Below are 18,207 nucleotides of genomic sequence, written 5' to 3' on the forward strand. Positions count from 1 at the left end.
TATCTAAAAATAAGATATCGAAATCCAATAAAGTAAGATGTAAGACCACTAATTATTGATTATAACTTTTGCAAAGCCAAACTACCAAAAGTGAAAATTATGCATAGATTCAAACATTATCAATGAAATAATTGTTTAAAGTTTATTTATAGAATAATTTTTAAAAAACTTATATATCACAAGAAAACTATTATGAGAAATTCAAGTAATGTGAAGTTGGCCTATGTGTTAGAATTTATTTCGTTTGAAGTAGTTAATTATTCAAACAAATTATGCAATTTTGTTAAAATTAATTTCCTATATGAACACCAACATTTTTCGGAAAAAGTTACCACAATCAGGAGGCTATTTTGGAACACAAAAGATCTTCAAGAACGACAAGTAGTTCATGCAACGACTAGTAAGCTTGTTGGGTTTGGGTATCTCTCATATGTGAAGAAACTAATTTAAACCTTTAGCCCATTTTCTTTGGGCTCTTTATTGGGTTTATTTAGAAGCCTTTTTTACATCACATTTAAGTAAAGAAAATTAGGGTTGGCAGAGAAGATTTCCATCAGAAAAGTGAGAGAGAGTGTGCGGTAGAAAGAAGGAGAAGCGGAAAAGAAAATCTAGGTTTTTGCAATACTGTGCAGTTTTGATCAATCGTCAATTGGAGGGCCATCCGTGGTCTAATTGAGCTTATTTTTTGTTAGTAGATAAAGGACTTATATACGCTGATTTTGAAGGGTCGGATTTGGTCATCCAAGCACTGTAGAGTTAGATATATTGTGGTATCAAAGCAACGTTTAGTGTTCTTGTGTAATTATGGATGTTAGAACAAGTAGAATAATTCTTTTGATTGACACAAATTATCAACTGTGGCAAGAATAAAATGAAAGATCTTTAATTTGTGAAGGCTTTGCATCTTCTTGTTTTTGCTACTCAAACGCCTGAATCTAAGATTGATGAGGAATGACAATTTAAGCATCGTCAGGTGTGTGGTTTTATTTGACAGTTTGTTGAGGAAAATGTTTACAATCAAATTGATCAAGAGACACATGCATGTACTCTGTGGAACAAACTTGAAAACTTATATGTTTTAAAGACTGACAATAATAAGTTATTCTTGCTTGAAAGGATGATGCAACTGAAATATAAAGAAAGGACATCTGTGGCTAATCCTCTGAATGAATTTCAAGGAGTTATGAATCAATTACTTGGTATGATCATTAATTTTAACGATGAAATTATAGGGATTTGGTTGCTTGCTACCCTACTAAATTCTTGGGGAACATTTTGGGTTTCACTTATCAATTATGCTCCCAATGGTTTTGTGACTATGGAATTTGCCAAGAATAGTGTGTTGAATGAAGATGTAAGAAGGAGGTCTCAGGGTTCTTCATCATTGTTTGAGGTTCTAGTTACTGAAAATAGGGGGAGAAGTAAAAACAGAAGTGAAAAATGTAGAGATAAAAGTCAAAGTAAGTTGAGAACAAGATACAAAAATCTTGAGTGTCATTATTGTGGCAAGATGGGCCTATCAAGAAATACTGTTACAAATAGAGGAGAGAGAACTAGGGCGGTAGTGATAAACAAGAGAATAAAGATTTCGAAAGTATTGATCGGGTTGCTACTGCTACCTCTGATGATCTAGTGGTTATTTATGATGAGAATATTATCAACCTAGCATGTGATGAGACAAGTTAGGTGATAGATAATGATGATTCACTTCATGGAAGGAATTCTTCACATCTTCTACAATTGGTAATTTCGGGGTACTAAAAATGGGTAATAATGGCTTGTTATAGGTTGTTGGCATGGGAGATGTCAGTTTGAAGACTAACAATGGAACAATGCTAAAGCTAAAAAATGTTAGGCATGCACCAGATATTCGTTTGAATTTGATTTCAGCAGAAAAGCTTGATGATGGGGGATTTTATAGCACCTTCAGTGAGGGTCAGTGGAAATTGATTAAAGGCTCTTGGTTATAGCTCGAGGGAAGAAGTGTTCAAATCTTTATTTGATGCAGGCTTCAATTTCCAGAGGCATTGTTAATGTGACAAAAAATGAAAACTTAACTGAGTTATGGCATAAATGGATTAGTAACAAAAGCGAAAAGGGGCTAAAATTTTTAGTGAGGAAGAATCAACTTTTTGGTTTGAAGAATGCTACACTGAAGAATTGTGCTTATTGCTTGGTTGGAAAGCATAAAAGAGTCTCATTCAATAGTCAACCTCCTTTAAGAAAATTAAATTTTCTGGAGTTGGTACATTCCAATGTTTGTAGTCCTTTGAAGGTAAGGTCACATAGTGGTGCACTTTATTTCATGACTTTTATTGATGACCATTCAAGAAAACTTTGGGTCTATGCCTTGAAAACAAAAGACCAAGTACTTGATACGTTTAAACAATTTTAAGCCTCGATTGAAAGGCAAACAGGGAAGAAATTGAAGTGCATTTATTCTAATAATAACGATAAATATAGTGGACCATTTGATGAGTACTTTCTACTATAGGGAATCAGAAACCAGAAGACACCTCCTAAGACACCACAATTGAATGGCCTAACAGAAAGAATGAATAGGACATTGATTGAGAGAGTCAAATGTTTGCTTTTAGATGCAAAGTTGCCTATATCATTTTGGGATGAAGCCTTATATATAATGGCCCATATTATTAATCATCTCCTATTTTTTCTTTGCAGAGTGATGTTCTAGATAAAGTTTGGTCTGGAAAGGACATCTTTTCTGATCACCTACGTGTGTTTGGTTGCAAGGCATTTGTACATGTTCCAAAGGATGAGTGGTCAAAGTTAGATGTCAAGACTCATCAGTATGTCTTTCTTGGTTATGGTCAAGATGAATTTGGGTACATATTATATGATCTAGTTGAAAAAAATCTTGTCAGAAGCAGAGATGTAGTTTTCATTGAGGATCAGACCATTGAAGACATTGATAAGGTAGAGAAGATAGTTACACAGAACAGTGATAGCTTGACTGGTATGGGTCCAATTCCTTTAACCCCTTCGCCAAATCCAATTGAGAATGACATGCGAGAAGATGTTGATGATGGCCAACAGGGTATAAGTGAACTTAATGCTCCCATGGATGATGTTGTGGATGATCAACCACAAGCACCCATGAATTCACCAACAATTCAACTTGGGGGGTCTACTAGAGACCAGCAGCCTTCTTCGAGGTATTCTTTTGATCAGTAAGTTCTTTTAATTGATGGAGGAGAACCAGAGTGTTATGAAGATGTTATGGAAAGTGACTACAAATATCAATGGGTTGATGCTATGAAAGATGAACTTAAATCTTTGCATGACAATCATATATTTGAGCTGGTGAAACTGCCTAAGGGTAAGAGAGCTTTGAAAAAATCGGTGTCTTTACAAGTTGAAGCTAGAAGAGAATTCTTCAAGTCCACGATACATAGCTAGATTGGTCGTTAAGGGTTTTAGTTAGAAAAAAGGGGATTGATTTTGAGGAAATATTCTCGCTAGTTGTAAAAGTGTCCTCTATCATAACTATATTGAGTTTGGTAACCTATTATGATTTAGAGGTTGAAAAAATGGATGTGAAAACTACTTTTCTTCATGGTGATTTTGAAGAAGAGCTTTACATGGAGTAGCTAGATTGTTTCAATGCACAAGGAAAAGAGGACTATGTGTGCGAATTGAAGAAGAGCTTGTATGGCTTAAAGTAGGCTCTGAGAAAATGGTATAAGAAGTTTGAGTCTGTTATGGGAGAGCATTGCTATAAGAAGACTACTCCTGATAATTATGTTTTTGTTCAAAAATTCTCTGATTGTGATTTTATTATTCTATTGCTCCATGTTGATGATATGCTTATTGTTGGTTATAATGTTTCTAGAATTGACATATTGAAGCAAGAATTGAATAAGTCTTTTGCGATGTGGGACTTGGGACCAGCAAATAAATTCCTTGATATAAGGATAAGACGTAATAGAATGGCTAAGTTGTGGTTATCACAAGATAAGTACATTGAAAAACTACTTCAAAGGTTCAATATGGACAAAGCTAAAGTGGTGAGCACTCCTCTTGCTACACACTTTAGATTGAGTGTCAAGCAAAGTCGTTCCATAGAAAAAGAAGAAGAAGGAAGGCTTATAGAAAGTTCCTTATGCTTCAGCCGTGGGTAGTTTGATGTATGCAATGGTATGCAAAAGATTTGACTTAGCCTATTCTATTGGTACAGTCAGTCAATTTCTTTCTAACCCAGGTAGAGAGCATTGGAATGCAGTGAAGTAGATTATGAGATATCTTTGGGGCACCTCCAACTTGAAACTTTGTTTTGGTAATGAGAAACCCATTCTAGTTGGTTATACATATTCTGATATGGCTAGAGATATTGACTCTAGAAAATCTACTTTGAATTACTTGATCACTTCTGCGAGGGGAGTTGTGGCTTGGCAATCCAGATTGTAAAAATGTGTTGCATTGCCCACTACTGAGTCATAGTTTATTGTAGTGACCGAAGCGTGCAAGGAGTTGATTTGGATGAAGAGATTCATGCATGAACTTGGCTTTACACAGGAGTGGTATGTGTTATTTTATGATAGCCAAAGTGCTTTTTTATCTTGGTAAGAATTTGACCTTTCATGCTAGGTCTAAACATAATGATGTAAGGTATAATTGGATACGCGATGTTCAAGATGTTAAACTACTAAAGCTCGAGAAAATTCATATTGATGACAATGGAGTTGATATGTTGACTAAAGCCTTACCAAGAGGAAAGTTTGAAACTTGTTGCTCGATTGCCAGGATGGCAAGCACCTCCACATAGTTGGGAGGGGGGGGGGGGGGATTTGTTGAGTTTGAATATCCCTCCTATGTTGAGAAACTCATTCAACCCTTTAGCCCACTTTATTTGGACTTTTATTGGGCTTATTTAGAGGTCATGTTTACACCACATTTAAGTAAAAAAAAAAAGGTTGGCAAAAGATTTCCATTAGAAAAGTGAGAGAGAGAGTGTGCGGCAAAAAGAGGGAGAAGATGTGAAGTTTTGATCAACCAACTATTAGAGGATAATCTGTGGTCCGGCTCCAAGTTATAGTCATTGGTCTAGGCCTCTGCTCCTCCATTAATCTCGTAGCCATCCACCATCTCTCGGTCTCACCTGTCAATTTATAGGTAGCATAGAGGACCCTTTGCTCATCCATACAGTGGAGCACCATCAATATTTTTTCGATCTCCTGCATCCAATTTTTGGTCATTACTGGATCAACTCCTTCTAAGAACGCTGGAGGATTCATTTTAGTAAACTTCTCAATTGTGCAGCCCTGGTCTGTCGATGTGCCTCCCTGCTTTCTAGAACTTCGTACAATCTCATCCATAACCTGCTGAGCCACACTACGCAAGACTACGTCTGAATCCCCACCACCTGCACCAGAGGGGCCTGCCCTATCATCCCCACTGGCATGAGCATTACCACCTTCAGGATCCATCCTGAAAAGGAAAGTAAACATAATCTAAGGACCTTGTATGTATAACATAACTAACATATTTATCTAATTGAAATCTCATACTATTAATTAATCTATTGCCCTTATTCTTAATTTAAGATTCAGTCCAGTGATAGAGAAACAACCTGACAATAGTTTTCTATGGATTTCCTGAAATCGTCACCCCAAGAAAATCATAGAAACTACTACAAAAATCCTACTTCCCGATCATGGAATAACCCTAAATACTCATCTTAGTTCCCCAACATTAACTTACCAAATTCCTAATGTATTCCTATACTCTAGTATTGTTTTTTGTTGCACACTATAGTCTACAAAACCTAACAACCTAGGATCTGATACAAAAATGTAACGACCCAAAATTCCTATATATTTTATTTATTTATTTATTTATCTGTCAAGCTATTTAACATAATCTCTGATACCCTTTAAATAAGCATCTATCATCTTCATGACTCAAAGTAGGCGCCGTGGTAACCTGTGCCATTCTTGTATTTTCCCTATGCAATGAAAAAACATAACATCCAAAACATAACCCAAAATACACAATACTAGAGTTCTACAGACCTATCTACACACACACACACACACACACACACACACACACACACACACACACATATATATCCCTTCCTAAAAATCCTCAAAAATACTGTGGGCTCTACCACACAGCCCAAAACTCACCCCAAAAAATACCCCGACTTAGCCACCTCCTCTATCCCTGAGCTGGCCTTGCATGCCTCTCTAGGTTACCTGAAATAATTAAGATGCTGGGGTGAGACACCTCTTAGTAAGAAAAAACATGTTATTACTAGTGTGTGACATATGAGTTTAAGCATATAATAATACTTTTAATTAAACTATACATGGAATATCATTAAAATGTGACCATATAAAAAAAAGACTTACATTTATGTCATTTTAAAATACATGATTTTGAGTTCTTTATTCAAGATTACTTCTAACAATAATATGTAATCTTTTTTTTCTATGTATTATATATATATATATATATATATATATATATATATATATATATAACTCTGAAAACTTCCCTAGATGGTTGTATGTCATGATTTAACCCCTCATGATTGGGTTGTATGGCCCATAGGCGGGGCTAGACACTAGTTGACCCTCCAATGTCAACCTAACTATATGCATATGTATATGCCTATAGCACAGAAGGCCCCACTCCACCTGGTCTGGATGCCAGGGAGTCCTCTACCCTACCTATGGTACAATTAGTTGTACCATACTCTATTTGAGACATATGGTTGCACGATCTATACTGTTTAGTTACGGTATCATGCTCTATAAACTGCTCTATTCCATCAGGGTCTGATACTATATAATACTCTTTATATATAAGATCTATCTATTTTACCATGATTCTGTATTATCTGTATTAACCATGACGCTATAAATCTCTGTAATTCTGTATAATCTGTATTTCTATATAATCTATATGTCACGATTCTATGCTCTGTCTATCATGGTATTGTAAAACTCTATATAATCATGATTCTATAAAACATTCTATATAGTCACGGTTCTGTAAAATGTTGTATAAACATGGTACTGTAAAATACTGTATAAACATGGTACTGTAAAATACTATATAAACATGGTTCTGTAAAATACTATATAAACATTGTTCTGTAAAATACTGTATAATCACATTTCTGTATAAACATGTAAATTGTAATTCTGCAAACCTATGTATAGTCGTAGCTCTGTATATAAAACTGTATAAGCTATATTTTATAACTCTATAAATACTATATAATCATAAGTCTATAAATCTGTATAAAATTCTCTAAATATTCTAGTATTTCTCATGCCACACAATTTAAATAAAAATCTATAAATATAAATTGTAATATTGTATAATTTCCATGCTTTATTTAGTGTAAAAACCGTACTCTATAACTGATATTCAAATACTGTACTATACTTGTAAAATCTCTAAATTATCTAGCATAACATATTTCCCCTTACCTGACTATCTAAGCTCTACTTACTATTTCTCTATCTCATGCATGCGGCCTTCGTAATTTCTATGCCTTGAAATTATACACTTATGTTCCCCAGTCAATCAACTAAAATTTCCCAGAATGTCAACCAGATGAATATTACTATTTTTACCTTATTTCTTGGAAAATACTCACCAAATCTTAACTCATTCTTGCAACATTTACACTATAACCCTGTACTACACAAAATTCCAATTCCTTAATTCAGCCCCAGAACTATTTATATTTATATTTCTAAGTCTATTCATCTCATAATTTAGATAAACAACACATAAATACTTAAATAACAACCTTACCTAGGCTTTGGGATGGTGCCCCAGAACCTCAAATTGAAATTCCACTCAGCCTATGATGTAGAGAATCTTTTCATGAACCCTGTGGTGGTTCCTGATTGTCAATCCAGGCTTTAACGGAGCCGGAATCGGAGGAAGAAGGTAAGGGGGCCGTGGGTTTCTTGAGAGTGAGAGAGAGAGTTTTTATTTTTATGTTTAACAAATGACTCTTGAGTTCCTTTTATACTTTCAACACTGCAACCAAAATTGTCGACAGTTTTCCCGGCTTCTTAGAAAACTATTGCTGATTTTCTATTAACCGGCCCAAAATTCACCGTTTTACCTTTACCCAGCCGCAGTTAAAACCCAAAACCGTTGTCGATTTTCCTCCTGCATTAGCCAGAATCTATTTTTCCTTATTTATTTTATTATATATATATCGGGTCTCTACATTTTCTCTTTGAGATTCAAAGTTCTTTTGATAATATACTGATCTTAGTTGTCTTGAATCAAAAGATTCACTCTCACGTATACATACACATACATATATTGTTATTGAGAGTTGAAATAGTGTTTTAGAAAATCTCACTTGAGCCTTAGATCTTATCATTTGTGATTGCATATATTCTAGATCATAATATTGTACAAATCTGTTTGTGCTAGAAGCATTAAAATTGTACAAAAAATTGTGTTGATTATCTGTTGTATTCCAGGCGTGGCTTGAGGGGGCATTAATCTAGCCTGGAATGATTGGTTGAAAAGGTTGAGGTCAGCCCTGCTTTAATTTGGTTTGGTTGTATTTTAGTGCCGCTCCACCCATTAAGTGAGCCGTAGTGTAATACTTATGCTTGTGAGCTAAGGCAGGGACGTATGAAGTATTGGTCGAACCCTGATATCATATCATGTGTTCCCTTATTTTTTGCATTTCAACTTCCATACATGTATGCTATTATTTATTGTTTTGATTATTTTATATACATGGTTTGAATGGTTGGGAAACACTAAGATTAGATTATTTGTTTAAATATTTACTCAGTAGTTTTTCTATGATATTGGGAAAAGCTTAGACATGCCCTAGGTTATGTATTACTGATGCTGGCTTAGTTGAACCTAGGAAGAATTTTTAAATTTCCAATTCACCCCCCTCTTGAGATTACACCAAAGTCAACAGGGTATTGGTGCTATAATCCTATGTTTAATCATCTTCGTGTCTCTCATAATGTTGTCTTTTGGGAACATTGATCCTTTGTTGAGCTCTCTCACTTTCGTTCTTCCCTGTCTACCTCCTCCTTGTTAAAAATCTTTCCAGATGAGTAGAACTATTTTCTTTATGGATGCTCGTGATCCTCCTATAGACTTCTCTGTCCAACCACCATATACTTTTGATCCCTTTCCCAGTTCACCCTTTAATGAATAGGTGGAAGATGAACATGTCAACGATGGGCTACCTAACCCTAAGCTTGGGTCCCCTGCTCCTCCTTCACCTGAAGATCTTGTAGCAGACATTCCACCTCGTCACTCAACTTAGGTAAGATCCATTCATGCTCACTTACTTGACTATCATTGTTGCACTGCCCTTGCTACACTACACGAGCCTCACACCTATCGTGAGGCCTCCATTGACCCTTTATGGCAGATTGCAATGAAACAGGAACTTGATGCATTATCTAAAAACCATACTTGGGATTTGGTTACTATCCCTCCTAGATAGTCTGTTGTTGGTTGTAAGTTGGTTGTAAGACTCATTCTGATGGCTCCATTGAGTGCTATAAGGCTCATCTTGTGGCAAAAGTTTTTACATAAGAGTTTGGCATTGATTATGAGGAAACCATTGCTCCAATTGTTTGTATCTCATATGTTTGCACCCTCTTAGCTATTGCTACTACTAGTAAGTGGGACCTTTTTCATATGGATGTCAAAAATGCCTTCTGTAATGAGGAGTTAAGTGAAGAAGTTTATATGAAACCTCCACCTGGTCTCTTTGTTGAACCAAACAAGGTTTGTCACCTTCGACGTGCACTTTATGGTCTTAAGCAAGCTCCACAAGCTTGGTTTGCCAAGTTTAGCTCCACCATATTTTGCCTGGGTTACACTACCAAACCTTCTGATTCTGCCTTATTTCTTCGTCACACTGACAAAGGCACCATTTTGCTTCTCCTATTTGTGGATGATATGATCATAACTGGTGATGACCTCAGTGGCATTCAAGAACTCAAGGATTTTCTCAGTCAGCAGTTTGAGATGAAAGATCTTGGTTATCTTAGATACTTCTTGGGTCTTGAAATCACTTATTCCATATATGGTCTTTACATTTCTCAGGCCAAGTATGCATCTGAACTCTTTTCTCAAGCTAGACTCACTGATAGCAAGACTATTGACACTCTAGTTGAAGTTAATGTGCATCTAACTCCCTCACGGGGGAAACCATTGTTTAATCCCTCTCTTTATAGACACTTGGTTGGAAGCCTAGTTTATCTCACTTTTACTCATCTAGACATCTCCTATGTTGTTCACCAGGTGAGCCAGTATCTATATACTCCATGATCGACTCATTATGCTACTGTTATGTGCATTCTTTGATATCTGAAGGGCACTCTCTTCCATGGACTTTTCTACTCTGCTCAGTCTCCGCTTGTTCTTCGTGCATTCTCTCATGCTGATTGGGCAGGAGATCCCATTGATCGCAGGTCCACCACTAGTTATTGTTTTCTTCTTGGAACCTCTCTAATTTCTTAGCGAAGTAAGAAACAAACCCTTGTGGCTCGCCCTAGTATTGAAGCATAATATCATGCCCTTGCTGATACCATATCTAAGCTCATTTGGCTATGATGGCTTCTTAAGGACTTAGGTGAATCCACATCCTCTGCTACTCCTCTTTATTGTGACAATTAAAGTGTCATTCACATTGCTCACAATGATGTCTTCCATGAACAGACTAAACACATTGAGATTGATTGTCATTTGATTCATTATCATCTTGTCCATGGTGCTCTCAAGCTCTTCTCAGTTTCTTCTAAAGATCAGTTTGTAGATATCTTCACCAAGTCACATCCTAAGAGATGTCATCATGCTTTGGTTGACAACCTCAAGCTGGTCTCCCATCCACCTTGATTTTGAGGGGGGTTTTTAATGTGTATTAGGCTTTGGGCTGAAGCCTAACCTTTATTTACTTGTATTATTCTCTTATTACTTGTAGTACACTTTTACTGCACTCCTATTTACTTGTACAGTACTCCGTGCCTCCTATATAAATAAGCACCCATGTATACTCTTTTAGATAAGAAATACAATAATACTTGTTTAGTATTTCTAACAGCATGCATGCATACGCGTGCATGCGCGCGCGCACACACATACACACACACACACACACACACACACACACACACACACATATATATATATATATATATATATATATATATATATCTACCTACCATAACACCTCATTAAGTGAACACATTAATTAAGCTTATCTTCAAGAATGAGCCAAAATGCCCTCAAGCTCGCTCCACTGGCAAGGAATTCTAAGCATGCCCTAGTGGTTGAAACCGAACTCCTCCTCCCCATGCTCCAATAGTCTCAAGAACACAGGGTGGCTCAAATAGTTCAGCTCGATAACGAATTGCTTCGGCTTCTTGTTATCGAGGGCGATCACCGCAAAGTGTCCCTATTTCCCATCTTCTGGCAATGCTGCTGCTTTGCCACTAACCCCCAACCCTTCAAAGTAATCCACAGTAGCTGGTTTCCTTGCCAGTGCTAAGCTCTTTCGTAGCAGCTTCACTAGAATTTTAAGCTTTGAGATGCCAGCACTCTTTTGGGACCATTCAAAGCTCTAATCATGACCATAGTAACTTTATTTTTTTTCCCTCTCTAGTACGTATAATTAATTCAATTTTGCACTAGTGGTGATCTTATACTCCTTTAGCTTTCTCTATATATGCAATTTTAATGCTTAGGAAAACTATGAAGGCGCATGTACAAAAAAAAAAGGGAAAAAAGAAATGGATATATAAGATTAGGAGTAGAAATGGATGATGCAGGAAGAGACCCATCCATGTGAAACCAGCTTACAAGCTCTTATATGTTAAAAAATATGTTTTATTTATTATGACTTTTATCACAACTGTTGGATCGTCTCTAAATCTAACGGTTGTGTGGTGTCATAAATATGTTTGTAAGCCATGGTAAAAAAGAGTGTATTGCTTGTCATTTTGTGCAAGGAGAGCTAGAGGGGACTTCTTTCTAAGAATATTTTTTCTTCACTGGTTTGACAGGTGAATGGGTGTATAGGGGATCTGGGATCGAGGAGAGTCTGATCAGATCTTGACTGCCATCATTTCATAGTGGATTTTTCTCTAGGTGCACACTCCGTGGACGTAGGCAATCTTACCAAACCACGTAAAATCTCTCATCTACATTTTTTCTGTGAATGTTGTTTGTGCTATTTATTTTGTTGATCGGAAGATTAAAATTGCTGCACATCAACAAGTGTTATCAGAGAACGGTTTCGATTGTGTCTAGATCTGATAGATCATATCATATTGAAAGAAATTTTTTGGATAGTTTTTCCGCGGGAGTGCCAAAGATCAGAGCGGTTCATTCATATCAGATTGAGGTACGCGAATTCAGATCAGGTGTCAAAAAATTATTCCGAAATTTTTTCAATTGAAGGAGGATCATTTTTCAATTGAAGGTGTGAAAAAAAAAATTCGGAAGAAGATATATATATATATATATATATATATATTTTTTTGTGGATGAAGAACATAATGAACAGTGCCATAATTGGGTGACAGACCTGGATTCAGAATTAGGTTGGGTACGAAATGCAACGAGTTGACACGCGGGTTAAAAGGCTGGGTTGCAGGTTGGATCCAAGCGGAACCCACCGGGACAAGGTGCGGGTCAACATCTAAGTCGGCTAGAACACTTGCGGGTCGCACATGCAGTGGATTAGGGATCCGGGTCGAGCAGAACGGGTCGGGTCGAGGCGCGGATCCTCCCCATGGAGTGCTGACGTCACACTGACGTCATGCTAACAGGTGCTTATGTCATAGGAGAGAGAAAAAATATTTTTTAAAATGGCAAGTACTTCGATGGCCAAGTTCGAGGTGGAACCTTTTAATGGAAAAAATAATTTCATTTTTTGGCCAAGCACTGTGAAGGATGTGTTGGTTCAAAATGGATTGATTAAAGCATTGTATGGGAAAGACAAGAAGCCAAAGACCATGTTAGATGATCAGTGGGAGGAGCTGGAAATGAAAGCGGTAAGTACCATTCGCTTAAGTTTAGCTCCAGAAATTAAATACACTATGTTGAATGAAACATCACCAGCTAAGCTTTGGAAAAAAAATTGGAGAATATTTATATGTCCAAGTCCTTAGTTAATAGACTGTATTTGAAGAAACAATTGTATCAGTTGAGGATGACTAAGGGCACAGAAGTCAGAGACCACCTCAATTATTTCAATAAGATAATCACATAGTTGTTGATTATTGAGGTAAAAATTGAGGAAGATAAAGCACTGATTTTGTTGTATTCGCTTCCCAGTTCACTTGATACTTTGCAAACCACACTATTGCTAGGTAAGAAGACTTTTACAGTTGATGAGGTGACTACTGCCATTTTAGAGAGTGAGAATTTTCACAAACCAGATTATCTAGGACATGGAGAAGGGCTGGTGGCTAAGGGTGAGTCTAGCCAACAGTGGGGGAGGAGTTCTAGCAAGGGTAATTGGAATTGAGGGAAATCTCGATCCTAGTCCAGGGGTAAGGATGGGAACTGGAGGAGTGGTTGTTTTTATTGTGGGAAAGAAGGGCATATGAAGAAGGACTGTGTAAGGAGGAAAAAAAATTTAATGGAAAAGAACAAGAAGAAGACTGAGCAGGCTACTGTAGTGGAGAGCAGTTCATCAATTTTTTATGGAGATCTTTTGGCCATTACTACAAGTTCCAGTCACTTAGCCGATACTTGGACTTTGGATTCAACGTGCTTATATCATATGTGTTTATACAGGGACTGGTTTGACTCCTATGAACCAATCTCTTGAGGGATGGTGTTGATGGGTAATGATGCTTCCTGTGGTATTCTTGGTATTGGAATGGTTAGAATCAAGATGTTTGATGGTGTGGTTAGAACCATCAGGGATGTGAGGCATGTTTCATATCTGAAAAAGAATCTGATTTCCTTGGGCTCTTTGTGTAGCGATCCAGAGAAATTATAATATTTAAATAATAAAAGAGGGAGAAAAGGAAATAAAAGGGGGTACAACAGGTCTTCGTCGACGAATGCGAAGCCATATTGGGCTCGTCGACGAGGGTGCTCTTCGTCGATGAGAAAATACCGAGAGGGGATTTTGAGTGATTTTGAATTTTGTCGACGAGGAGAGAGTTTGTCGACGAGATGTCTTCATGACCTCGTCAACAAAGGCCAGTGTATAAGTAGTCTTAAATGCCATTTTGGTGGATTTTGGCCGCAGAAATCTTTTCTCTCTCTTCCTTCGGTTCCCCTTACTTTTCTCAAGGATTTCGGGCCGATCTTTTGCCAGTTTAATGATCTAAAACCACCACAACACTTCCGAGGAAGTTCTCTGCATATTTGTTGGCGTGGGTCGTCGGTGGGGCGAGTTTGAAATTTATTCCAAATTCAGGGTAAGACTTTCTACTCAGTATTTGACTTCTTGACAGTTGTAGAAAGCGTAGTACGCGTAGAAATATTGAAGTTTAGTTCTGGGAAATATCATTTTCTGGGTGTTGAATGGGGAATCCTGTGGGTGCAGGATTGTTTTCTTAGGGGCTCTTCATTAATGAGGTAAGGGGGTTAACTAAACCAGTTATTTTATGAAAATGTATGTATGTTATTATAGCATCTGATTTCAAGAAAATAAATATATTTATATATGTTTTATGTTTGGGAAATACTGTTGTAAAATATGTTATGTTTAAATATATATGAAACCTATTTCATGTGGCATGAGTAGAATTTATAATGAAATATTATTTTCTAGGAATATGATAAAGCTATGAATATGATTTACTGGCGTACGGGCCGAGCTACGGATATGATTTTTTGGCATACGGGCTGAGCTAGGGATATGTTTGCTGGCGTATGAGCTAAGCAATGGATATGTTTTCCGGCGCATGGGCCAAACTATGGATATGATTTACTGGTGCGCGGGCCGAGCTATGGTAAAATATGAAATGCTGACGTACTAGCCGATAATTTTATGATGTATATAAATATGCAAAATGATGTGATAATATTGATTTGGAAATTAATAGTATGAAATATTCATGTATCACAGTTTGATTATATGCTATATGTTATCAGAACCTGGCTGACTTGGTTTAGGCTAGCACTTGCACGGTACCGATGCTATGTATTCATGATCATCATGATATTGTGTTAACGCTGCTGTACGGAGTAGCGTGAGGATGGATAGTCAATGTGGTTTTAAGAAGTGTGAGCGCCTCTGGTGTACGGACCAGGTCTGGCAGACCCATCGAACTTACATATTGTACTTTTGACCTACCAGTGGTCGGCCAACCATTGTCAGGTCCCGCCTTCGGGCCACACAACCCAGTCATGTGGGGGTAATACTGGACAACAACCAGCTAACCTACCAGGGTTGTTTTCGTATTATTATTATATAATATGAATTATGCTATGAAAATCCTATATGTTTTGCTATGCTATGATTATACATGTTTTTCCTAAAAATGATACATTCAATTTTACTGGTTATATTTATGTATATGATTATATGAATATCATAGAAATGCTCATGTTGCCACACACTAGAATTAGTTTATTTCCCTTACTGAGAGGTGTCTCACCCCGAATTATATGAACATTTCAGGAGCCACTAATAGGAGAGCAGATAAAGCTTCGTTGAGATAGTACTGTGGATTTGCCCTCTTTGAAGGGTAAGTTTTGGTGGGGACGGATGGATTTTTTTGGGAAATGTCCCTATGAATTTCTTTTTGGGATGTATATATATATACACAATGGATGTAGTAACTCTGGTAATGAAACGAATGGTGTAATGTGTATAATATTAAGATTTTATATTTCCTGCTACTTAGGCTTCTGTATTGTGTTTCTGGTATGTCCCTGGTATGCACGAGTTCAGGTTGATTATGACCTACTGGATTTGATATGTTGATACTTTATTTTATTATTTAAAAGGAAAAAAAATATCTGTGGAAATTAAGCAGGTCGTTACACTTTGGACAGTAATGGTTTTTCTTTTTCAGTTAGGGATGGTGTGTTGAAAGTGGCTAAAGGTTCATTGGTAGTAATGAAGAGTCATCTGAGGAATAATTTGTACACTCTGGTGGGTAGCACAGTGACAGGTGGAGCTGCAGCTAGTACCTCTTCAGATACAAATACAAATGATACTACTCTGTGGCATATGAGGTTGGGTCACATGAGTGAGCATGGTTTGTAGGAGCTACACAGGAAGAACTTACTGGGAGGTAATTCTTGTTGTAAGCTTAAGTTCTATAAATACTATTTGTTTGGTAAATAACACAGGGTGAGTTTCAGAATAGGAAAGCATACGAGAAAAAAGGTGCTGGAGTACATTCATTCATATGTATGGGGTCCAGTACAGGTATAATCTCGCAGTGGTGCTATTTATTTTGTCTCATATATTGATGACTTTTTCAGGAAAGTCTGGGTGTATTTTCTGAAGCATAGGAGTGAGGTATTTAGTAAGTTTAGGGAATGGAAAACTCAGGTAGAGAAACAAATGGGGAACATGTGAAGTTTTTGAGATCTGACAATGGATTGGAGCACAAAAACAACCAGTTAATTGACTTCTATAAGGAAGAGGAGATCACTAGGCGCTATACAGTTTCACATGGCCCACAGCAGACTGGGGTGGCTGAAAGGATGAATAGAACATTACTAAAGAGGGCAAGATGTATGAGGATTTAGGCTAATCTGCCTAAGTCATTCTAGGCAGAAGCAGTGAGTATGACATGCTACCTGGTAAACAAGTCTCCCTCTTTAGCTATTGATGCAAAGATTCCTGAGGAGGTATGGACAGGTAAGTTAGTAGATTACTTTGTGTTGAGAATATTTGGTTGTCCATCATATGTGTATGTGCAGGAACAGGAAAGATCAAAGTTGCACTTTAAGTCCAAACTGTGCGTATTTCTTGGTTTCCAAGAAGGAGTGAAGGGATACTGGTTCTGGGACCCTATAGCACGGAAGGTGGTCATTAGCAGGAATGTGGTCTTCGATAAGGAATCCATGTTGAAAAAGAATAATGATAAGAAGATGGAGTTTGATTTAGCAGGAGTACCTATTCAAGTGGAGCTTATTAGTATTTAGAATTCATGTATGGGTAATACTTAAACTACTGTTGTTGATTCTGTTGCACAAGATACAACGAGACGGGCTATAGTTCCTCAGGAAATTCCTCAAACAGGTGATAGACATGAGCCTATAGGGCTAACCACCGGTAGATAAAGGAGGAATGTTAATCCTCCGGTTAGGTATGGGTTTGAGGACTTAGTTGCATTTGCTCTAATTACTAGTAGTGGAGATCCTTCTGATTTTCATAAAGCAGTTCAGAGTTCTGAATGAGATAGTTGGCTTGGAGCCATGGTTGAGGAGATGGAGTCACTTCATAAGAATAACATTTGGGTGTTGGTTTAGAAGCCCAAGGACAGAAAGTTGATTGGTTGTTAGTGGGTTTCCAGAAAGAAAGAACCTACTTCAGAATCAGAAGGGATAAAATATAAGGCTAGGTTAGTAGCAAAAGGATATAGACAAGAAGAAAGTATAGATTATAACAAAATCTTTTCTCCTATTGTTAAGCATGCTTTAATTAGATCCTTGTTAGCATTGGTTCCCGTGCATGATTTAGATTTGGAACAGATGGATGTAAAGACAACTTTCCTTCATGGTGAGTTGGAGGAAGATATATTTATGGAGCAACCAGATGGGTTTGTGGAATAAGGTAAGGAACACCTAGTATGTAAGTTGAATAGGTCTCTTTATGGTTTAAAGCAATCCCCTAGGCAATGGTATAAGAGGTTTGATTCTTATATGTTGAGGATAGGGTATGTTAGAAGAAGTTATGACAGTTGTGTTTACTTCAGATTGCTTAACAGTAGTGTATATGTGATCCTTATGCTATATGTGGATGGCATGTTGATTGCCTCTAATAGTGTTGATGAGTTGAACATGTTGAAAGCTAGGTTACAGGATGAGTTTGAGATGAAGGATCTTGGTGCAGCTAAAAAGATCCTTGGCATGGAAATCAGGAGGGACAGAAAACAAAAAAGTTGTGGTTGTCATAGGGTAAGTATATTGAGAAGGTGTTGGAAATGTTTAATATGGATAAGGCTAAACCTATAAGTACACCTCTAGCTCCTCATTTTCAGTTGTCTACTAAACTGTGTCCTTCTACTGATGAGAATA

Source organism: Malania oleifera, chromosome 6 (genome assembly GCF_029873635.1).
Source record: "Malania oleifera isolate guangnan ecotype guangnan chromosome 6, ASM2987363v1, whole genome shotgun sequence".
NCBI lineage: Eukaryota > Viridiplantae > Streptophyta > Magnoliopsida > Santalales > Ximeniaceae > Malania > Malania oleifera.